The sequence below is a fragment of the Chlorocebus sabaeus genome, chromosome 6 (assembly GCF_047675955.1).
Source record: "Chlorocebus sabaeus isolate Y175 chromosome 6, mChlSab1.0.hap1, whole genome shotgun sequence".
NCBI classification, from domain to species: domain Eukaryota; kingdom Metazoa; phylum Chordata; class Mammalia; order Primates; family Cercopithecidae; genus Chlorocebus; species Chlorocebus sabaeus.
The window spans coordinates 57975927-57997697 of record NC_132909.1 but is presented as its reverse complement, the minus strand read 5'-3'; the positions used below and the strand labels follow the sequence as shown (position 1 = coordinate 57997697).

Below are 21771 nucleotides of genomic sequence, written 5' to 3'. Positions count from 1 at the left end.
ATGTCTGCGTGCCCCAGGGGTTGGGGGACTCCTGCCTGCAACCCTGGGGACTTGCATGTACGCTGTAGGGGCGCGTTGTTGCGGGAGAGGGGCCACAAAGCAACAGTTCCCTCCCGGAGACCCCCGGCTGTCCCTCCAGCTCTGCAGACACGAGCCCACTGTGCAGATGTGGAAACTGAGGCTCGGGGATGGAAATGTCCTCGGGGACCCCCTAGTTCAGCTCCTCTTCCTAGGAGCTCTGTCCTCTGGCGGCCCCCCGTGCCCCACACTCGCCAGCCTCACTCCCAACTTTGTCCCGCCCTGCACCCTCCTCGACCGCCACCTCTCCGTCTCTCTTTTCCCTCCACTCACGCCCCGCTTGGGCGGCCCTGTCCGCTCCTGGGGCTCTAAACCCCGTCTATACCTGATGACACCCACAGTCCTGACTCTAGCCGGGCCTCCCCCAGCTCCGGATTCACGGTACAGCTGCCCCTCAGCCGCTCCACCCATGGGACTCGTGAAGTCCCACTCTGAGCCATGCTGGGCGCGACCCCAGAACCACGTGGCCCCAGCTGTTGCCGCCCCGTCATGGGCCTGAATTTCCTGGGGGAGCTCTCACCCCACCTTCTCTCCTCCAGGCCAGCGTGTCTGGGCTGTTCTTGGCCCCTGAGGCTTCGGTGTAAAGTTTAGGATCCGGCTGTGAGTTCGAAGACAAACAAATAAAACAAAAACCCTAACGGGGTTCTCGCTGGAGTGGCGCTGACGCTACCGATCCAATCGGGGTCAACGGATGGTCGATGTCCCTCCTCCTCGGCCCCACTTCTCCTGCGTCCTCCGTCTCAGCCGATGGCTTAGGCCGCACCTGGAGCTCATCTCGACTTCCCCGCTACACCCCACTCCACCAGCCTCACGGCCAGCATTAGCCACTCCTGCGGCCTCTGCCTTCGAGTTTATGCAGAACTCACCGCTTCCCGTCCACACCGTGGCCACTCACATCCTCGCCTGCCTGGCCCAGCCCAGCCCAATCCCCTCTTGCCCTGGTCCCCAGACTGTCCTTCCAGAAGCAGCCACCAGAGGACGCCTCTGAGCACATGAGTCAGGTCCCGTCCCTCCTCTGCCGTTACCCCTCCATGGCTCCCACCTGCCTCAGGGTCAAAGCTGGAGTCTTCCCTGCAGCCCACAGGCGCTGTATGACCTGCCCCATCCCCTGTCTACCCTCTCCTCCTCGCTGTCTCCCACTCCTCACTTGACTCTAGCCACACGGGCCTCCTTGCTGTTCCTCCAACAGGCCAGGCATGGTCCTGCCCTAGGACCTTTGCCCAGGCTGTGCCCTCTGCCAGGAGCACCCTTCCCAAAGATACACACACAACTCACGTCCTCACTTCCGGTCATCTAAGACAGGCTCCCCCTACACCTTCCTGGAACCCAGACGTCTCTGCCCTCCCCACGTTATGCCCTCCTCTCCTCCCCCATCACACTCAGGCTGCTCGGAGTGTGGGTCTTGGAACAGCAGCATGGCCACCACCGTCACAAATGCAGAATCCCGGGCCCAGGCCCGCTCACCCACGCCTGCACCTGATCAAGATCCTGCAGGGATCCATGTGCATCACAAACTCTGAGAGGTGCAGCTTCATATGTGGATTCCACAAATAAAATAATCACCCGGGGCCGGGCACGGTGGCTCACACTTGTAATCCCAGCACTTTGGGAGGCCGAGGCAGGTGGATCACAAGGTCAGGAGTTTGAGACCAGCCTGGTCAATGTTGTGAAACCCAGTCTCCACTAAAAATACAAAACTTAGCTGGGCGTGTTGGCGCACACCTATAGCTCCAGCTACTCGGGAGGCTGAGGCAGGAGAATCGCTTGAACCCGGGATGCAGAGGTTGCAGGAAGCTGAGATTACACCACGGCACGCCAGCCTGGGCGACAGAGCGAGACTCCATCTCAAAAAAAGAAAAAGAAGAAAATAATGAGGCCGGGCATAGTGACTCACGCCTGTAATCCCAGCACTTTGGGAGGCTGAGGCAGGCGGATCACCTGAGGTCGGGAGTTCGAGACCAGCCTGGCCAACATGGAGAAACCCTGTCTCTACTAAAAATACAAAAATTAGCCAGGTGTGATGGTGCATGCCTGTAATCCCAGCTACTCAGGATACTGAGGCAGGAGAATCGCTTGAACCGGGAGGTGGAGGTTGCCGTGAGCCAAGATCGCACCATTGCACAATCGCAGGAACCTGGGAGGTGGAGGTTGCAGTGAGCTAAGATTGTGCCATTGCCTGGGTAACAGAGTGAGACTCTGTCTCAAAAAAAAAAAAAAAAAAAAAAAAGAATAAAAAAAAAAGACCCCAGTGAACCAGGGGCACCATCAATAAGCCATCCTGCCCCGTCCTGCTCAGCCCAATCTCACCGGCTGGTTGGGGAAACTGAGACCCGGACAGACAACATCGGCAGCTGAAGAAGTCCCAGAAGGTCGGGGCGCGGTGGCTCAAGCCTGTAATCCCAGCACTTTGGGAGGCCGAGACGGGCGGAACACGAGGTCAGGAGATCGAGATCATCCTGGCAAACATGGTGAAACCCCGTCTCCACTAAAAAAATACAAAAAACTAGCCGGGCGCAGTGGCGCGGTGGCGCGGTGGCGGGCGCCTGTAGTCCCAGCTACTCGGGAGGCTGAAGCAGGAGAATGGCGTAAACCCGGGAGGCGGAGCTTGCAGTGAGCTGAGATCCGGCCACTGCACTCCAACCTGGGCGACAGAGCGAGACTCCGTCTCAAAAAAAAAAAAAAGAAAAAAAGAAAAGAAGTCCCAGAAGAAGAGGTTTGGCTCCAGAACCACACAGCCCAGGTTCAAACCCCGGCTCTGCCTCAGCTGCTTCAGTTTCCCCATTTATACACTGTGGGTGATTTAAAATTCAACCCTAAATCACCTCCACGAGGAAGAAAGAGTGTAATAATCTGAACCAATACACAGCAGGTGAAATATGTTTCTTTCTACATCTTTTTTGTTTCCTGTTAGCTGGTCTGTAGCTAAAATCCTTTTTTTTTTTTTTTTGAGACGGAGTCTCACTCTTTTTGCCCAGGCTGGAGTGCACTGGGCTCACTCAACCTCATTCCATCTCAGCTCACTGAAACCTCCGCCTCCTGGGTTCAAGCAATTCTCCTGCCTCAGCCTACCGAGTAGCTGGGATTACAGGCACCTGCCACCACGCCCAGCTAATTTTTTTGTATTTTTAGTAGAGACGGGGGTTTCGCCATGTCGGCCAGGCTGATCTTGAACTCCTACCCTCAGGTGATCCGCCTGCCTCGGCCTCCCAAAATGCTGGGATGACAAGCGTGACTCGCTGCGCCAGGGCCTTTTTTTTTTTTTTTTTTTTTGCCTGAGCAGGGAAGTTCTACTTTCAATCTACTTTGAATCCTTCTTGCTTCCACAAGCCGGCTTGGTCCCTGGCTCTGTCCCAGGGGGCATTCCTAGCCTGGGTATTGAGCTGTCCTTCAAGGACAATGCCCGCTCTCCTCTCTGAGCCCGGCACCACCACTAAGCCACCCCTTTACTGTGTATTCCAAGCTCAGCTCTGACCCTGCCACTCCCCTGCTCAAAGGCCTACCATGGCTCCCCAGTGCCCCACAGAAGATGAACCAATTTTTTTTATACCTCAATGTTCAAGGACACCTTCCACCCTAGGAATGACTTGAACCTTCTTCTTGCCCTCACCTACTATCAGGCATTTCCAGCCTCTTTCTGCAGACCTTGGCTCAGGCTGTCCCACTGCTGGGGAGCCTTTTTAGCCTTCTCAAGGCCCAGCTGCCCTCCCAACTAGTCAGACATAGTAACCTCACTCTGTGTCCTCCAAGCCCTACAGCTGACTCCTGCTCACCAGTCAAGGCCATGCATGCGTGTCCCTCCCCTCCAGGAAGCCTTCTCTGACTGCCCTGACTGGGCTTCAATTTCCCTGGGCTCCCCCAGCCACAACCACCCAGCCCTCGTCTTCACTCAACCGCCAACCTGGAAGCAACTGCGTCCAGCTCTGGCTCCCTGTGCCCCAAACTGGAAGTCATTCACTTACTCATTGGATTAGTAATTATTGGGCACCAGCTGTATACCAGACACATGCTCCGGGCATGGGGATACAGCCGTGATCAAGACAGCTATGAGAGCCCTACCCTTATGGGGCTCCCAGCCCCGTGGGGGAGACGGGGGTACACTACACACGTTAACCAACATCGGAACTCAATAGCTTCTGACAATAATAATCATGACCATAAAAACACGAGGAATGATTAGAGCAGGGGACATCTGAGCTGAGGCCTGAAGGTCGAAGGGGAGACCTCGTGACAAGGTGAGGAAGGTGCTCCAAGGGGAAGGAACTGCAGAGGAAAAAGCGTGGCAACTGGGACCACGAGAGGAAGAGACAGAAGGTCAAGGTGGACGGGGAGGCTGGCACGTCGCAGAAAGGACACCTGGGACTCTCCCCTTCACTCAGACACGACACTCAGCCTCATTTCTTGTTTGTTCCCAAGGACAGGGTCTTGGTCTGTTGCCCAGGCTGAGTATAGCGGTACCATCATAACCCACTGCAGTCTCAACCTCCCTGGCTCAAGCAATCCTCCTGTCTCAGCCTCCCCAGTAAGCTGGGATCATAGGTGTATGTCACCATCCCCAGCCCATTTTTGTACTTTTTGTAGAGATGGGGTTTCGCTATGTTGGCCAGGCTGGTCTCAAACTCTTGACCTCAAGTGATCCTGCCACTCCGGCCTCCCAAACTGCTGGGATTACAGGCGTGAGCCACTGTGCCCAGCCAGTCTCTTTTTCTTGTCCATAAAATAAAGACACCAGCTCAGGGCCTGGCACACAAGCATTCACTTTAGGTTAAATGACCTTGCTGTGTGACCTTTGGCCAGCTACACACCCTCTCTGGGCGTCTCTGTTCCAAGATAAAAGACAGTGATCCCAGGCAGGCTTGGAGCCTCCATTTCTCCATCTGCCACAGCACAAGGGACGGGGGTGGGATGTCTGTCTCCAGTTCCATACAAGGAGCTCCCTATCGTCCCGGCTGCCCCAGTATTCTGGCTCCAGGGCCAGCGTCCCCGGGGGGATCGAGTAACCTGGTCCCGGCAACGGGGCCCCAGGGCCGTCCAGGTCTGGTTACGGGCTCTGCTTACAGCTGCCCCTCCAGCTGCTTCGGTCGCCCCCATCACAGCCCAGCCAGGCTCTGGGGCTGTCTAGGAACTTGGCAGGAAGGCTGCAGGGAGTCCCTAGGGCCTGGGCATGAGGGGTGGGGCAGAAGAGAGAGGCCCCCATACCCCCCATCCTACTGGATGTCGGTTAACTCATCCCTGCCCAGCCTGGGAGGTGGCTTGTGAGCCTCCCCTCCACTTTTATTTATTTTTTTCTAGCCTGTGTCACCCGGGCTAGAGTGCAGTGGCACAATCTAGGCTCACTGCAACCTCCGCCTTCCAGTTCCAAGTGATTCTCCTGCCTCAGCCTCCTGAGTAGCTGGAATTACAGGTGCATGCCACCACACCTGGCTAATTTTTGTATTTTTAGTAGAGATGAGGTTTCACCAAGTTGGCCAGGCTGGTCTCGAACTCCTGACCTCAGGTGATCTGCCTGCCTCGGCCTCCTAAAGTGCTGGGATGACAGGTGTGAGCCACCGCACCCGGCCTAAGCCACTGTGCCCGGCCTCCCCTCCACTCTTGACCTCCCTTACCGAGTTCTCAGTTCTCAGAGCCTCAGTTTCCCCATCAGCGAACCAAGCATGATAACCATCCACATCGGCTTCTCACGAGGGGTAATGAGCAATCGTGATACATGCTTAATTAACTGTTGTGATGCTGCACTGCCATGGGTTAGAACCCTCCCATCTCTGAGCTTGTTTCCTCCTCTGAAAGATAAGGATAAAAACATTGGCTCCACAGGGGCGGGGAGTGTGTCTCAGTTACTGCTGTGACCCCAGTGCCCAGCATGGGGCCTGGCACACAGTAGGTGCTCAACAAATCAGCTGAATGAATGTCCCAGGAAGAGCCCCCACTTATAAAATAGTTCCAACGAGGCCAGGCAAAGTGGCTCATGCCTGTGATCCCAGTGCTTTGGGAGGCTGAGGCAGGAGGCTCCCTTAAGGCCAGTTCGAGACTAGCCAGGGCAACACAGCCAGACCCCATCTCTAAAAAAAAATAGCAATAATTAGCTGAGTGTGGTGCGACATGCTATTTGGGAGGTTGAGGTGGGAGGATCACTAGAGCCCAGGAGGTCAAGGCTACAGTGAGCTGTGATGGCCTCACTGCACTCCAACCTGGATGACAGAGAGCCCTGACTCAAATAATAACAAGAATGATAATAATAATAATAATAGTTTAAAAATAAAATAGTTGGCCAGGTGCAGTGGCTCACGCCTGTAATCCTGACACTTTGGGAGGCTGAAGCTGGCAGGTCACCTGAAGTTAGGAGTTCGAGACCAGCCTGGTCAACATGGTGAAACCCCCGTCTCTACTAAAAATACAAAAATTAGGTGGGCATGGTGGTGGGCGCCTGTAATCCCAGCTACTTGGAAGGCTGAGGCAGGAGAATGGTGTGAACCCGGGAGGCGGAGGATACAGTAAGCTGAGATCGCACCACTGTACTCCATCCAACCTGGGCGACACAGCAAGACTCCATCTCTGGCCGGGCGCGGTGGCTCAAGCCTGTAATCCCAGCACTTTGGGAGGCCGAGGCGGGTGGATCACAAGGTCAGGAGATCGAGACCATCCTGGCTAACATGGTGAAACCCCGTCTCTACTAAAAAATACAAAAAACTAGCCGGGCGAGGTGGCGGGCGCCTGTAGTCCCAGCTACTCGGAGGCTGAGGCCGGAGAATGGCGTAAACCTGGGAGGCGGAGCTTGCAGTGAGCTGAGATCTGGCCACTGCACTCCAGCCTGGGTGACACAGCGAGACTCCGTCTCAAAAAAAAAAAAAAGACTCCATCTCAAATAAATTAATTAATTAATTAAAATAGTTGCAAGGATATGTTCATTCCAGACTTCTTAAACACCTACTGTGCACCAACATGGCTGGAGACTCAGCCACGCTCAGGGTTGTGTGTGTCCAGGGCTTGGCACAGAGCCCGGCATGCAGGAAGCACTCAATTAATGCTGAGTGCGTCTTTTGCAGAGGATGGGACTCTACCCTGAGCCGCCTTCCACATTCAACTCACAGCAGGCCAGGAGAGCGGGAATTCAAGAACAGATTTAGGAAGGCTGCACCTGCTATGCGCCATGCTTTTCCCACATATGAACTCATTTCCTGCCTGCATCAACCCTCAGAGACCAGCACGCTCATCCCTGTTTGCAGATGGAAAACCCGAAGCTCACAGAGGTTAAGCCATTTTGCTGAGGTCACATAGCACATAAGGGTGCCATGGATGCAAAGGTGATCTTGCTTCTTGCTGACTTTTTCTTTTTCTTTTTTTTTTTTTTTTTTTTGAGATAGGGTCTCTGTCACCCAGGCTGGAGTGCAGTGGCGTGATCTTGACTCACTGCAACCTTGACCTCCCAGGCTCAACCAATCCTCCTGCCTCAACCTCCTGAGTAGCTGGGACTACAGGTGTGCACCACCACACCCGGCTAATTTTTTGTAGAGGGGGGTATGATACCAAGGCTGGTCTTGAACTCTTGGGCTCAAACAATTCTCCTGCCTCAGCCTCCCGAAGTGTTGGGATTAAAGGCGTGAGCCACTGTGTGAGGCCACCTCTTGCTGACATTTACCAAGTGCTCACAATGCGCGCCCTGCCCATGATGGTGGCACACCCTACATTTTTTTTTTCTTTTTTGAGACAGAGTCTCGCTCTGTCACCCAGGCTGGAGTGCAGTGGTACGATCTAGGTTCACTGCAACCTCCTCCTCCCGGTTCAAGCGATTCTCCTGCCACAGCCTCCCAAGTAGTTGGGATGACAGGCACGTGCCACCACGCCCGGCTAATTTTTGTATTTTTAGTAGAGACGGGGTTTCACCATGTTGGTCAGGCTGGTCTCGAACTCCTGACCTCTAGTGATCCACCTGCCTCGGCCTCCCAAAGTGTTGGGATTACAAGCGTGAGCCACCGCTTCTGGCCAGCTAAAGTACTTCACAGACAGGCAAGCAGAGACCCAGAGAGAGGCTGTCCCTGTCCCCAGGCCACTCGGGAAGTCAGGGTGTGGAAGCCCAGGCAGAACCTCCAGTGGGGACATGGATACATCTCTGGGGCTCCTGGGCCTCCTCCCCTCTGGGGAGGGGGCTCCTGGGTAATTAATTTTAATCACTGTTTTGAAATTGGGCCACCAGGAGGCAAGTCGGAAACAGCAACTTGTAATTAGGAATGGGTGGCAGGTTGGGGGGGGGGTTGCAACGACCATTCAGAGGAAATTAAAGTGTCATTTACACCCAGCGGGTAATTAAGGGGTCCAGGAGGGGCGGCTCGGGGAGGCTGGGGCTTCCAGGGAATCCAGGCTGGGGCTGGGGCATCGGGCACCCACAGATTCCCAAGCAGGTTTGGGGACGGACAGGTCCTCCCTTCAGACCCGATTTGGAGGAAGTACAGAGTGGTGGGTCCTGAGCTTGGGACGCAGTTGTGGGGTTCAGAGGAGAATAAGGCTCTGTTATAGGGACTCCACTTAGGGAGGAAGAAAGAAAGATGGCCCGGCCTTTGGGAGCTTGATCTAGGGGCAGATGAGGAGCCTTTCCCCTCCAACTTGGAGTTCTGGGCGCCCTTCCCCCCACTGCTGAACTCCTCCCCCAGAATTCCTCCAGTCACTGCCCCTCCCCAGAGGCCGGGGATCCCCAAGTGGTCGGGACCGGTGTGAGAGGCCTGGAGGGGGTCCCCGCTGAGACATGTGGTGGGGAATGGGGGTGGGGGGTCTCAGGGAGTGCCAAGTGCTGCTGGGAACGGAAGACCTGGTGAATGAACTTGAAGAAGACAAAGGCGGGAAATAGGTCCCAGGGGAAAGGCCCGGGGTCAGAGCGGACCATAAGTCCTGGTGAGTCAGGGCTCAGGAATGGTGGAGGGGCTGGCAGAGTGACGTGGACAATGGGGGATGGGGCTTGAGAACCGTCAAACTGTGGAGAACAGCGTTCGAGGGGAAGGGGCCCCCCGGTTTGCTGGGTCATCTCAGGGAACCTGTCACCCCCATCTGTGCCTCATTGCTCCCCAGAGCCTGAGGCACCGACCTTCAAAGAGGGACTACAGCGAACACTTACGGGGCGCCTACCCCATGCTCCCAGCCCTGTCCCTCAGCCCAGCAGGGGAGGTGAGAGGGGCTCTTCTGACGATTCCACAGGTGGGAAAACTCGGGGCCAGGGTGGGCAAGGGATGGGCCCAAGGTCGCACAGCCCGGAAATGGCCAAGCTGGGATTTGAACCCAGGCCCAGGAGTCCAGATGCTGCGCTCTTAACCACAGCACTGCCCCGCCCCAGAGAAAGGAGCTTTCAGCCTCTTCACATCCATCTCAGCAAGTTTTTCCTATCCATCCACCTTTTCCCCCTCTACTGCCCTTGCCTGGCCGGCCCCCATCAATTATTACCAGGACCTGGTCTTCAATTGCAGCCTTGCCCCCTGTCTGTCTTTCCCAAAGATGCCACCAGAGGGCACCAAGAGTCAGATCCCATCTGTCCTCTTCCCGCAGCACTCCATGGCTCCCACCTCCCTGGGGATCAAAACTCAAGTCCTCACTGCCGCCCACAAGGCCCTGCATGACCAGCCCCCTACTCTCCTTTCCCTTCCCTCCTCCCGTTCTCCCCCTCCGCACTCTGCTCCAGCCACATGGGCCTCCTTGGTGTTTCTCCAATACCCCAGGTGAGGTCCTGCCCCAGGGCCTTTGCACGGGCCATGCCCTCTCCCTGGAGTGCTGCTTCCCAAGATCTCTGCATGACCAGCTCCTTCTCATCTTCCAGGTCTCAGCTCAAATGTCACCTCCTCAGAGACACCCTCCCCGACAGCCTCAGTGAACACAGCCCCACCCTTCTCAGTGACTTTCAGGATAATTGTCTTCAGGGCACTGACTATACCTGATTTACCTTGTCGCTTTCTCTAGTTAGTGTCTGTGCTCCCCTGCCCGCCGCCCCCCCCCCCCCTCCACCTAGCTGGGAATTTGAGAAGGACCGGACGCAGTAGTCTGCCTTGGTCATTGCTGGGTCCATGGCACCTGGCACTTAATAGGTGCTCACTAAACATCAGCCCACTTGTTAAATGCAAGCAACGCTCCCACAGCTCCAAATAAGATCATGACCAGAAGCTCCAGTTTCTGCTTTGTGAGGTTGTTCCTTTTTCTGGAGTCAGAAACCCAACAGAACTATATATGGCATTTTGCCTGCATCCTCTTGTTTAAATGGTCAACCCTAAGGGAGGCAGAATAGCAACCCGTTTTATAGATAGGGAAACTGAGGCTCAGTGAGGGGGCATGAGTAAGGGAGAGAAGAAACTGATTCAACCTCAAGTCAGTCTGATCCAAACGCTACGGCTGCCTCTAAGGGAGATAATTCAGAATTGCTACTTCAACTTCCCCAGGAGCTCTGAGTCCATGGCCTTCAGGGGAGGGAGGTTCTTCTGCAATCATCAGAAAACATATGGCCACCCCCTAGTGAGCTCCTAAACATCCATCATGGCCCTAGCTACAATGCCCCTTTCTGGTACATCTTCCCTGATCCATGAGGCTGGGTACAGCTTTCCCTAGCCCCAGTTGCTCCCTCTGCCCTAGCCCTGAAAACGCATAGCACAGGGGGCCAATGCCTGCCCCTGTTTCTCTTCCTCTAGCCTGGAAGCCCCTCCAACTAGACAGCGGAGTTAAGGTTACCTCTTTGGGATCCTAGCATCACCCAGCACAGGGCACAGCACACGGGGGCCGCTGGCAGCATTTGTTGACTGACTGACCTAATTGCCTGGAACCAGGCCCACCTGAGAACCCACAATTCTCCTCTGGGCTCCCGTATTTGGGAAGTTCCCTCCTAGGTCCGCCCTTGGAAGGCTGGCTTAGCCAGGCCATAATGCATCATGGGAAATGTAGTCTAGAGTGGGCCTTACCTCCCAGTGGGGCCCTGGGGTGGCCACTTTTGGACCCTGGGGCCAGATGGAGAAGTGCCATTGAGGGTGGCAAGTAGTGGGGACCTATGTCCCTGCCAAAGAGCCCTAAGGGTGGTCCCCAGCCTCCCAAGTCTCTTACTTTTTCTTTTTCCTTTTTTTTTTTTTTTTTTCGAGACGGAGTCTCGCTCTGTCCCCCAGGCTGGAGTGTAGTGGCACGATCTCAGCTCCTTGCAACCTCCGCCTGCTGGGTTCAAGCGATTCTCCTGCCTCAGCCTCCCAAGTAGCTGGGATTATAGGCACCCGCCACCGCGCTCAGTTAATTTTTTTTTTTATTTTTAGTAGAGACGGGGTTTCACTATGTTGGCCAGGCTGGTCTTGAACTCCTGACCTCAGGTTATCTGCCCGCCTCGGCCTCCCAAAGTGCTGGGATTACAGGCATGAGCCACTGCTACTTTCTTACTTGTCCTAATGTCTGCACTTCATCTGGATGTCCCTGGAGGAGAGGTGATGAAGGACTGTGATAAGGAAAGAGGACTGTGTGCCTGGGTTCCTATGGCCACACGCCCGACCCCAGCACCACCGTTCATGATGGTGAGGGTGTGTAGGGTGAAGGGTCTGTTTTGGGATAATTCAGCCAGAGGACATGGGGCTGGTGGCTGGGGCCTGAGTCTTGGGCTGCTTTGAGCCTCAGTTTCCCTACTGCTGCTACATGAAGACAGGGACAGAAGAACCGTACCACCATGGCCAAGAGAAAGCCATAGCCCAACCAAATCACAGCTGGGTTTTGGAGGAACCACAGCCTGAGGCCCACAGCCCCTTAAACACCGGAGAATCTCAGAACCCTGGTATCTTAAACAGGACAGCAGTTCAGAAAACCCACAGGACCTGGAAATTGGAAAAAAAAAAAAAAAAGAAAAGAAAAAATCTAGAAGGTCACTTGGGCCTGACCAATATCAGGATCATTCATCCAGGATTCTGGAAAGACGGCCGTCCAACCCTGCTGGCCTGCCTCCCATGAGGGGCAGCTCACCACTCCTTTCAGCAATGCATTTGATTTCCAAGGAGCCTGTCTCCTTGTAGCTACCCTTCCTCAAGATCTGAAATGTGACCCATGCCCCTCCCCCCTGCTCTATAACCTTCCATGGCTCCCTATTGCCCTTGGGATAAAGTTCGCTACTCGGCTTGGCATTCAAGGCTACTACCTACCTCATGGTCCTCTTAAATAGTCCAGCCACTCAGGGCTCCTCCAACATACCCTGCCTTGCTGTTCCCCCTGCCTGCTATGCCTGTCCCCCTCTCCTCCTGGCAGAATCCCTTTAAGCCCAGTCCCAGTACTCCCTCTTCCGGGCAGCCTTCCCTGCTCCCACCTGTCCTGACCACTGCCCTGGAAGTTTCTCCCTCCAGCATCTCCCTTTCCAGGCCCACAGGACAGGGCCACGCCCAGGGTCAGCTCGGGACACCTTCCTTCCTGGGAGACGGACGGTGACCAGCGATATCTTTCAGTCCCTGGGGATCCAGCTCACCTGTCCCGCAGGCTGACGTCATGGTCACCTTTCCAAGGGCAGTTTGATTTCTATCTTCCAGGCCCAGTCCCGGTAACCCCAGCAAACTTCTGCTGCCAGCTCGGTGTGGCCACCGCAGAGGACATGCCACATCTCCAGCCCCTTCTATGCCCATCAGACAGAGGTGAGGACTGAGGTCTCAGGGGGAAAGGACCCTCCTGGGGGGACTCGATACCTAGGCTTGGAGACAACTCCAAAGCCGAGGAGGCAACACGGGCCCTAAGATCCTGTGGGGGCTCAGCCACAGCGGAGTCTGCTGGGGGAACTAGAGGCAAAGTGGGGCAGGCACAGATCAAGATAGTCTCAAGTGACCTCTCTCTGCCTCACCTCCCCCGACTCCAGTCTAAAACCAAAGCACATCTCCTGGGGAGACTGAAGCCCAGAGAGGACTAGGGACCAGCCTGAGGCCACACAGCGAAACACCTCCTCTCAAAGCTCCAGGTCTGAATCCTGCATAGCCCAGAGTCAAGGGGAAGAAGGGAGGAGTACAGCTTCAGGGCAACCCTTGGCGAGGAGCTGGGATGCAGCAGCGTTCTTGGGTTTCAGCGGCTTCCTCGGGCCTCAGTTTCCCCGCCTGCTGTTGGGAATGGGCCAGTTCAGAACAGACAAGAGGCTGACGCCAGGCTGCCTCCTACCCAATATCCGAGGCGTCTCTGTGTGGGTGGCAGCGACTCCCAGACAACTTCCCGTAGAGTTTAAGACCCCCTTCCAGGGGGGTTCCAACTCAGCCTCGGTCCCAGCCATCCCCCTCCACCCACCCGACAACCTGTACTCTCCCTAAGTAGAGTTTAAAGCAATGGGGCAGGCACAGCCTGAAGTCCCACCCCTGAAAGAAACTGGTCTCCTGGGCTGTGGGAAAGGGTCTGGGGGCAAGGCGGATGGCCCAGGTGTCCGGAATTTTTATTTTGGAGAGGGAGTTTGGACCTTCTGACAAGCTGAAGGAACACAGAAAAACAGACAGAAGTGCGATTTTGCAAATGGGGCAGAGGCCTCCTTCAGTCACCACAGCCATGAGTCCCTCTCTCCCTCCTCCCTCCTTCAACCCAAACCCAGAACCCCAAAGCCTCAGGGCACCCCAGTAACTCCAAGCACCTATTCCGCTCCAGTCTAGGGGTCAAAGATGACAGCCTCAGGTAGAGGATGTCAAAGACCTCAGCGAGAGAGGGAGGGCCACATGGGGGCGGGGGCGAGGGTCTGCGAATCCCTCCCCCAACCCCAGGACGCCTGCGAAGGCTCCTAGCTTCAGCATTAACCCGGCCGGGGCAGAGGTGGGGGTTCATGACAGTAGCGCCCCCTCTGGGAGGTGCCCCAAACTCGGAGGGCGCCCACAGGCGGAGAGCAGGACAGGAGGGGCACGTGACCCCCGCCCCGGGGACCAATCAGCGCCCGCGGGAGGGGGCCACACTCGGCGCCCCCCACCCATCCCGGCGCGCTTGGAGAGAGACGTTTTCTTTGTCCTTTTGTCAGCTCTTGGGGGGCCCCGAACCCCCAGGCCCCCACTGCGGCGGGGGCCATCCAAACCGGCCGGCCCTCCCCTCCAACACCACTGCGACCCCTGCCTCGCGGCCTGGAGCCGGGACTCGTCCTGTTCTGGGCTGGACAGGAGGCCGGAGAGGACTCGGGCGCCCAAGGTGCGGCGGCAGGACGCGAAGTGGGGCACGCGAAGTGGGGCGGAGGAGCCTCCCGGTGTCAGGACCCCCACACCAGCCCCGGGTCGCCTCGACTTGGCTCTCAGGACCCCGCCCCCCAACGCCACCCCCAACCCCCGACCAACAGGCCCCCTGCCTGCCCCGAACCCCCCACCTGGGCCCCAATCCAGCTCCCCAGCGGCGCAGCCGCGAGCCCCATTATTGTGTCTCCTCCGGGGCCCCCCAGGACAAAATCTCCACCCGCTGCGGTGCCGACAGAACCCCCAACCTAGCTGCACATACAGGCCCCCAGTCAACAATCCAAGCGCCCCCCCCACGTTGCAGTGCCATTAGACACCCCCATAATGGAGCCTCAGGGAGCGCCCCAGGCCAAAATCCAGCCCCTCCAAAGCGATGCCACCGGACCCCAACCGGACCCCTCCATACGGCCAGCGACCCCCTCTCCAATCCGGTCCCCTCCCCAGTTGCGTGGCTGAGAGATTCCTCCCCTCATTCTAGCGCTCCCCAAACCCCCTCCCCAGCCCCAAATCCGTCCCCTCCCAGTGGCAGGGCCCGCAGGCCCCCCAATCCTAGCGCCTGACCCGGCCACCCCAGCCAGCCTTTCGGCCCCCTAGCTGCGTGCGGACAGACGCCCCCATCCCCGCGCCTCCCCCAACCCCCTCCGCAGACGCCCCGGGGCGCTTACCTCGGAGCCGCGGCCGCCGCGAGTGCGCGGGCGGCAGGCGCGAGGGCGGGAGGGCGCGGGCTGGGGGGGTCCGTGCGCGCACCTGTCCCGGCCGGGGCGCTCAGCCCGGCATCCCCGGCTGGGGAGGGGGGCTGGGGGCGCGCGCTCTCCCCGCCCCCGGGCCCGCGGCGCTGCGCTGGGGGAGGGGGCTCAGCCCCGGCCCCCCGCGCGCTGGCGTCGGCTCCGGGGGGGGCGCTGCGCGGCGGCCGGACCGGGGGCGCGCCGCGGCCGCATCTCCTCCGCCCGCCGCGGCCGCCGCTGCGACTCGCGGCTCTGCCACCTCCGCCCCCCCTTTCCAGCAACCCCCCCACCTCCCCAAAGCCAGGCTGGAGCCGCGCAAAACCCGGCCCGGAGCGACCGCGGCGCGGAGCGGAGGGCGGAGCCGGTGGGTGGCGTTTGGGTGGGTTGTTGGGGGAGACCCAAGGGGGTCACCATACTTTGGTCCAGGTGGTGGGCTTATTAATTGAGCCGCCCCAACTTCCTGTCCTGGTCCCCTCTGTTCAAACTCGCGTCCCCAGGATCCAGCCCCAATCACACCCAGCCCATGGGGTCAATGAGGCTGTCAGGAACCCTGCGGTCTGGGTGGCCCCCTTCATAGACGAGGCCATTTCTTCAATCCACAAGCATTCCATTTAGCAACACTCACTCGACACTTCAGGAAACTGAGGCACAGGGGAGTCTTGTCCAAGGTCACCCAGTTAGAGAGTGGCAGGGGGTTTTGAACCTGAGCAAACTGGCCGCAGAGATCTACATGGTTCACCTCTCCCGGACCTGCCCTTCTGTCACCAGTGCCCTGTGGGGTCTGGCCCAGAAAGGAGTTCTTCGAGGACTGCAGGTCCCCCCATGAATTTGAGACCCCAGGGCAGAGCCTGGAGGTTTCAGAGACCTTCCTGTAACCTTCCTGACCCTTCAAATGAATTCAGGACAGCAGGGGCCCCTCTCCCTGCCTCAGTGCCCCTGCCTGCCCGAAGTACCTCCCCATGTGGATGTGACCCTGTACATCTCCCCCACTGGACTGAGGGCTGTCCTGGTCGCTCTGACCTCTCTCGATGCAGTAGATGCTCTGTAAACACTTATTTTTTCTTGTCTTTTCTGTTTTATCTTTTTCTTTCTTTCTTTGAGATGGAATCTTGCTCTGTTACCCAGGCTAGAGTTCAGTGGTATGATCTTGACTCACTGCAGCCTCCGCCTCCCAGGTTCAAGCAATTCTCCTGCCTCAGCCTCCTAAGTAGCTGGGATTGCAGGTGCCTGCCACCATGCCTGACTAATTTTTGTATTTTTAGTAGAGATAGGGTTTCATCATCTTGGCCAGGCTGGTCTCAAACTCCTGGCCTCAGGTGATCCACCCACCTCGGCCTCCCAAAGTACTGGGATTATAGGCATGAGTCACCGCGCCCGTCCTCTTTTCTGTTTTTCCATAATTTAGATAGATAACAGAGAAGTGGGGGAGAGAGAGGATGGATGATTGTTTTTAAAAATTTTATTATTTCTAGAGACCGGGGTCTTGCTATATTGCCCAGGCTGGTCTTGAACTACTGACCTCAAGTGATCCTCCCACCTTGGCCTCCCAAAGTGCTGGGCCACTGAGCCCAGCCAACACTTTGTTATTATGTAGCTCGTGACTTTTCTTGCACACTTACTGAGTGCTGGGGCCACTATGCCCCATCCTTGGCTCCCCGCCATCCAAGGGATCCAGAAAGGTTGTGTACTGGCTTCCAGCAGCCACTCAGTGGGGACTGGGTGTCAGAACTTGAACCCCACCCCCCAGGCCACCCCAGGCCCAGGGCAATTTGCAGGCTCCCTGGCACCCATGGAGACAGCCCTGGTCTTCCAATTCCTCGGCATGTTCCCAGGGCCATTCTGGTGACCACAAACCTCCGGGAGCAGCCAGGCCTTCCTGCTCGTGGTTTTGCCCTTCCCGCCTTCCGGCCGCCCCAGCATCCCAGGCAAATCAGCCAAGGCACCTGCTGGTGTCTGGTCCCCACCCCGCTCGGTGTCCTGCCCACTGGGGGCTACTGAGGCTTGCTCCACGAGGGAGGGGCCCAGCCTCCCACCTACACTCCCTTCCCTGCGCTGTACCCAGCCTCTGTCATCCCCTCCCTCTCCTGACTTCTTGACTGTGGCAGCTGGCCAGTTCTGCACCCCAGTCATTCAACAAACATTTATTGAGAGCCTACTGTGTACCAGATCCCGGACTGAGCTGTCAACAAGACAAAACTGCCCCGTGCCTTCTGTCTAGCCTGGGGATATAGAAACCAGTGGGCACAGAACTGCAGGCGGAGATAGACTGGCTGGAGGTCCAGGAGGACCTCGAGGAGGTGACACAGAGGCCTTAGAGGGACCATAGATCCAAGCAGGGGGGTGGGGGTAGGGGGTGTGCAGGGAGGGCATTCTAGAGAGAGAGACCTCCGGGACAAAGGCCTTGAGGGAGGCCCCACCCCCACCGGTGGCTCAGCTGCCACCCAGGCTTCTGCGACCATGAATGGGTCTTTCATGTCCTGGACCGGGGCAAGGTCAGGCCGGGCCTCTCCCTCCTCCCGCCCAGGGCTCCTGGCTGTCTGAGCCCTGACCTGGAGGACAGCGGCAGGATGGGCCAGGGAGGCCCAGGGAGGGGCAGGGCCTTGCCCGAGGTCACCAGAGCCAGCAGCGCCCTCCCAGCCATGGGATTCTGAGCAAAGACCCGCCCCGCTGAGCCTCAGTTTCCCCGGCCTGGGCGGGCGCGTTGGCAGCGCAGCGCTCCCGTCCTGCTCCGACCGGGTGGATTCCAGTGCGGGTTTTTGCGAGCGCCCGCGGCCACCGACACCTTCTTCCCAGTGCGGCCCGGGCTGCGGCCCCGGGTCCGAGGAGGCCCGGGGAGACCCGGAGGAGGTCAGAAGGCCTTCGGGGCTCCCGGGATGGGGTGAGGCTGAGCTCGGCCCCTTACTGCCGGCGCCTGCGAGGAAGGGAAGCCCCGCCCCAATGCCTGCGCGCCCCCATCAGGACCACTCGCCTCGCCGCCCCGCTGTGTGACTCCCGGGGGTCCCTGGCCCTCTCTGGGCCGGGCTGCAGTCAGGCTCACGGGCAGCCGCTCACAGAGATCGCCTGCGTCCCATCCCTTCCCCAAAGGGCCCCCAGCCTCAGTTTTCCCGGTCAGGTGCAGGCCCTCTTTAACCCCAGATTGGGGGTCCTCGCTGCCAGGTTGCACCCCCGGGTCTCTGCTCAGGCCAGGGAATCCCCTGGGGGCTCCGAAAGGGCAGCTCCGATTGGCTGGGGCCACATGTGACGTCAGAGCCTCCCGACGCCCCCTCCCCTAGAGGCACGTGGGGGCGGTCGCGGCGGGGGAGGGGCCCGGGGTCCGAGCAGATTCGGGGTGTCCCCCCAGCTCAAGCGGGCAGCTGGGCCGCGCAGACGCGATTCTCCTCGGACAGATTTTTCCCTCGTCCCAAATCCCCCTCCGGCCCCCCCCAGAACGGCAGCTGCTCAGGCGGCAGATGCGCCGGCTAAATCCGCCCAGCTGGTCCTCCGCGGAGCTAACCGCCTGGAGCCCCGGGGCTGGGGGAGTGGTGGCCGCATGGTTCTGACCCTTCCTCGCTCCCTGTTCTTTGACCCCTGACTCTTCGTGGAATGGGGCAGGGATTCTGTTGAGGACCCTTTCTCAACCTCCAATTCCCTCCTGGAGCTGCTGAGAGGCTTTGGGGGAGTCTGGCGCCCAGAGAGGGTGGAGCCCTTTCCAAAAACCACACAGCATCCCTGGGCCTGCTGCCCAAAATGTGCCCTGTATTGCGCATATATTAATAATTATAATGATGAGTTAACATATTAGGCCTCTGCTATATGCACCCCCACGATTCTAGGACTATTATGCCATTATTCCATTTTCAAGGGTGGAAACTGAGGCCCAGAGAGCTGTGACTTGACTGATCCCATAGCGAGGAAATGGTGGAGCCAGGATTTGGATCCCAGCTTTTAAGAAGAAGGTGCCGCTGTCCTGGAAGAACTCTCAGGACAACATTAGTGTCTCAGGGATCCCCTAATTGGAGGGGTCTTAAGGCAAGTGAGTGTGACCTGGGCTGAGTGGGGTCTCTTAGACCTCTTCCCTGTCCCCCTGCCTGGTGCCCTGGAGCCTGACATGGACTGCCTCCCCACCTTGTTTCTTCAGCCTAATCATGGTTGTCACTGAAGATCCAGGAGGGCTTCCTGGAGGAGGAGGAAGCTCCATTCTGAAATGCCAAGGGTACAGCTTTATTGGGACAGCCAGTGTCTCTGAGTATGTAGGGTTTGCACAGAGCTTGTACTGCCCCAGGGCCTGTACACTGCCTGTCCCCTCTGCCTGGTGCACTCTTTCCCTAGATGTCCAAATGGCTCCTTTCCTCACCTTCCCCAAATCTCAATTCCAGTGTTTCCCTAGCCTCCCCTCATTTCAGTAATCACTCTGCAGTGATCTAGGATTGCACCACTGCATTCCAGCTTGGGTAACAGAACAAGACCCTGTCTCTAAACTAAATGCATAAATAAAAAATAACAATTCCCCTCCTCATCTCTCTTTACCCTGTTTTGATGGCTTTGCTCAACTTTTCACCAATAAGACTTTCTCTTATGCATTTACTCGTTTCTCTTCCAATCCCTCCCCAAGACAGTCAAGTTCCCGGGTCTGTCCAGGACTCCACTGTGTCACGAGGCTTAAAACAGAGCCAAGCACACAGTAGGCACTGAACACATGTGGTGAATGAATGAACGGGAGTCTGAGATTTCAACGGGACTTGCCTTCATTGTATCAAAGGGGAAACTGAGGCCCACTGATCAGAAAGTGAGACCAGAGTCACTTATTTTTCTCTTTAGCAAAACAGGACATAATGGTGGCCACCTCCCCAGTATGCAATAGAGGTATCCAGGGAAATAACCTCAGAAACACTTATTAAGCACCTACTGTGTGCACTGCACAGCTCCAGGTGCTTTGCACATTTTGAATGGAGGCAAGGACTCCAACCCAGAACCCAGAACTCCTGGTCCCACGGTCAGCCTGAGTTCCCTACAACTTGCTGCCTCCTCGCACATTGAGAGAGGGGTTATATATGCAAGCTCTGGGTGCACAGGAGACCTTCAGCCGGGGAGGCAGTGGTCCCCACTGTGCCTGAGGCCCCCTCTGCAGCCCCTCAGACCCTGGGCCCGAGGTTTGGGCTGTGTGTCTGGCTGGAGCTGACAGCACCACGCTTGCACGCGGGAAACATTAAATTAGAGACGGAAGCAGCAGGACCTGCCGCCTGATTTATAAGTCGAAATTAGAGCAATTACAAGGCTTCCTCCTTCTCAGAAACTGAGAAATCCCCCAGAAAGGCCCGTGTGTGTCCTGGGTTGGCGGAGAACCCCCCTCCCCCAAGGCATGGCAAATGAGGCAGTGGCATCCTGGTCTCCATAACACGGAATCTGTGGGTGGAGGGAGGGTGTCCAGGGACCTTCAAGCTCCCTGGGGTCTGTCCTTGGGCATAGATAGGAAACTGAGGCACAGGAGGTGAGTGTCATTTGGACAGGGGCAGGTGTCACATCCTCCGCATTCAAAATCTCCCCTCTGGCTGGGTGTGGTGGCTCACGCCCGTAATCCTAGCAATTTGGGAGGCCGAGGAGGGCGGATCGCCCGAGCTGAGGAATTCAAGACCAGCCTGGGCAACATGGCAAAACCCCATCTCTACTAAAAACACAAAAAGTCAGCCGATGTGGTTGTGCATGCCTGTAATTCCAACTACTCGGGAGGCTGAGGCAAGAGAATCCCTTGAACCCGGGAGACGGAGGTTTCAGTGAGCCGAGATGATCGTGCCACTGCACTCCATCCTGGGCAACAGAGCAAGACTCTATCTCAAAAAATAAAAATTAGGCCCAGTGTGGTGACTCACACCTGTAATCCCAGCACTTTGGGAGGCCGAGGCGGGCAGATCGCAAGGTCAGGAGATCGAGACCATCCTGGCTAACATGATGAAACCCCGTCTCTACCAAAAATACAAAAAAATTAGCTGGGCATGGTGGCGGGCGCCTGTAGTCCCAGCTACTCTGGAGGCTGAGGCAGGAGAATGGTGTGAACTCAGGAGGTGGAGCTTGCCGTGAGCTGAGATCGCGCCACTGCACTTCAACCTGGGCGACTGAGCAAGACTCCATCTCAATCAATCAATCAATCAATCTCCCTTCCCCTAGGCTTTCCATTCTGGCCTAGAGAGCACACTCAGCTCATTCCTGCCTCCAGGCCTTGGCACTTGCTGTTCCCTCTGCCTGGAAGCTGTTCCCCACCAACGTTCCCTTCTCTGAGAGGCCTTCCCTGATCATCCCAAGTTGGAGGAGGCGGCGGTTTTCCACCCCCTGCTTTCTTTTCTCTAAAATCAGTGATGCGGTAGTGAGCTGCCTATCATCAGAGGCAAGCAAGCAGACAGTGGACTGGATGTGGTCTCTGCAGCTCACACACTGGCATCCAACCCCCAGCTTTACCACTCACCAGCTGTGAGCAAGTTGTTTAACATGAGAACACTCCAAAAGATGCCAGGGCCTAGGACGGACGCCATGGCTTCTGCCTGCAATCACAGCACTTTGGGAGGCTGAGGTGGGTGGATCGCCTGAGGTCAGGAGTTCGAAACCAACCTGGCCAACATGGTGAAACCCTGTCTCTACTAAAAAAAATACAAAAACTAGCCAGGCATGGTGGTGGGTGCCTGTAATGCCAGCTACTTGGGAGGCTGAGACACGAGAATGGCTTGAACCCGGGAGGCAGATGTTGCACTGAGCCGAGATCATGCCACTGTACTCCAGCCTGGGCGATAGAGCGAGACTCTGTCCCCCCATTTTAAAAAAAATGCTGGGGCCTGTCACATAGTTGGTGC

The 21771-nt window shown here is 57.3% G+C and overlaps 1 protein-coding gene and 1 long non-coding RNA gene across 2 annotated transcripts in view; one reads left to right on the top strand and one right to left on the bottom strand.

Moving 5' to 3' along the window:
- Window positions 1-15110, bottom strand: part of SEMA6B (semaphorin 6B) — a 40108-nt gene extending 24998 nt beyond the window's left edge. The window contains exon 1 of the mRNA XM_073017085.1: window positions 14894-15110. The gene's annotated coding sequence lies outside the window, so the exon portion shown is untranslated. The remainder of the gene's footprint in view (window positions 1-14893) is intronic.
- On the top strand, window positions 8571-19444 carry LOC119622431 (uncharacterized). The gene is made up of 3 exons (XR_012093266.1): window positions 8571-8958; window positions 12582-12683; window positions 18795-19444. It is a non-coding gene; the product is annotated as an uncharacterized lncRNA (long non-coding RNA).
- The last annotated feature ends 2327 nt before the right edge of the window (window positions 19445-21771 follow it).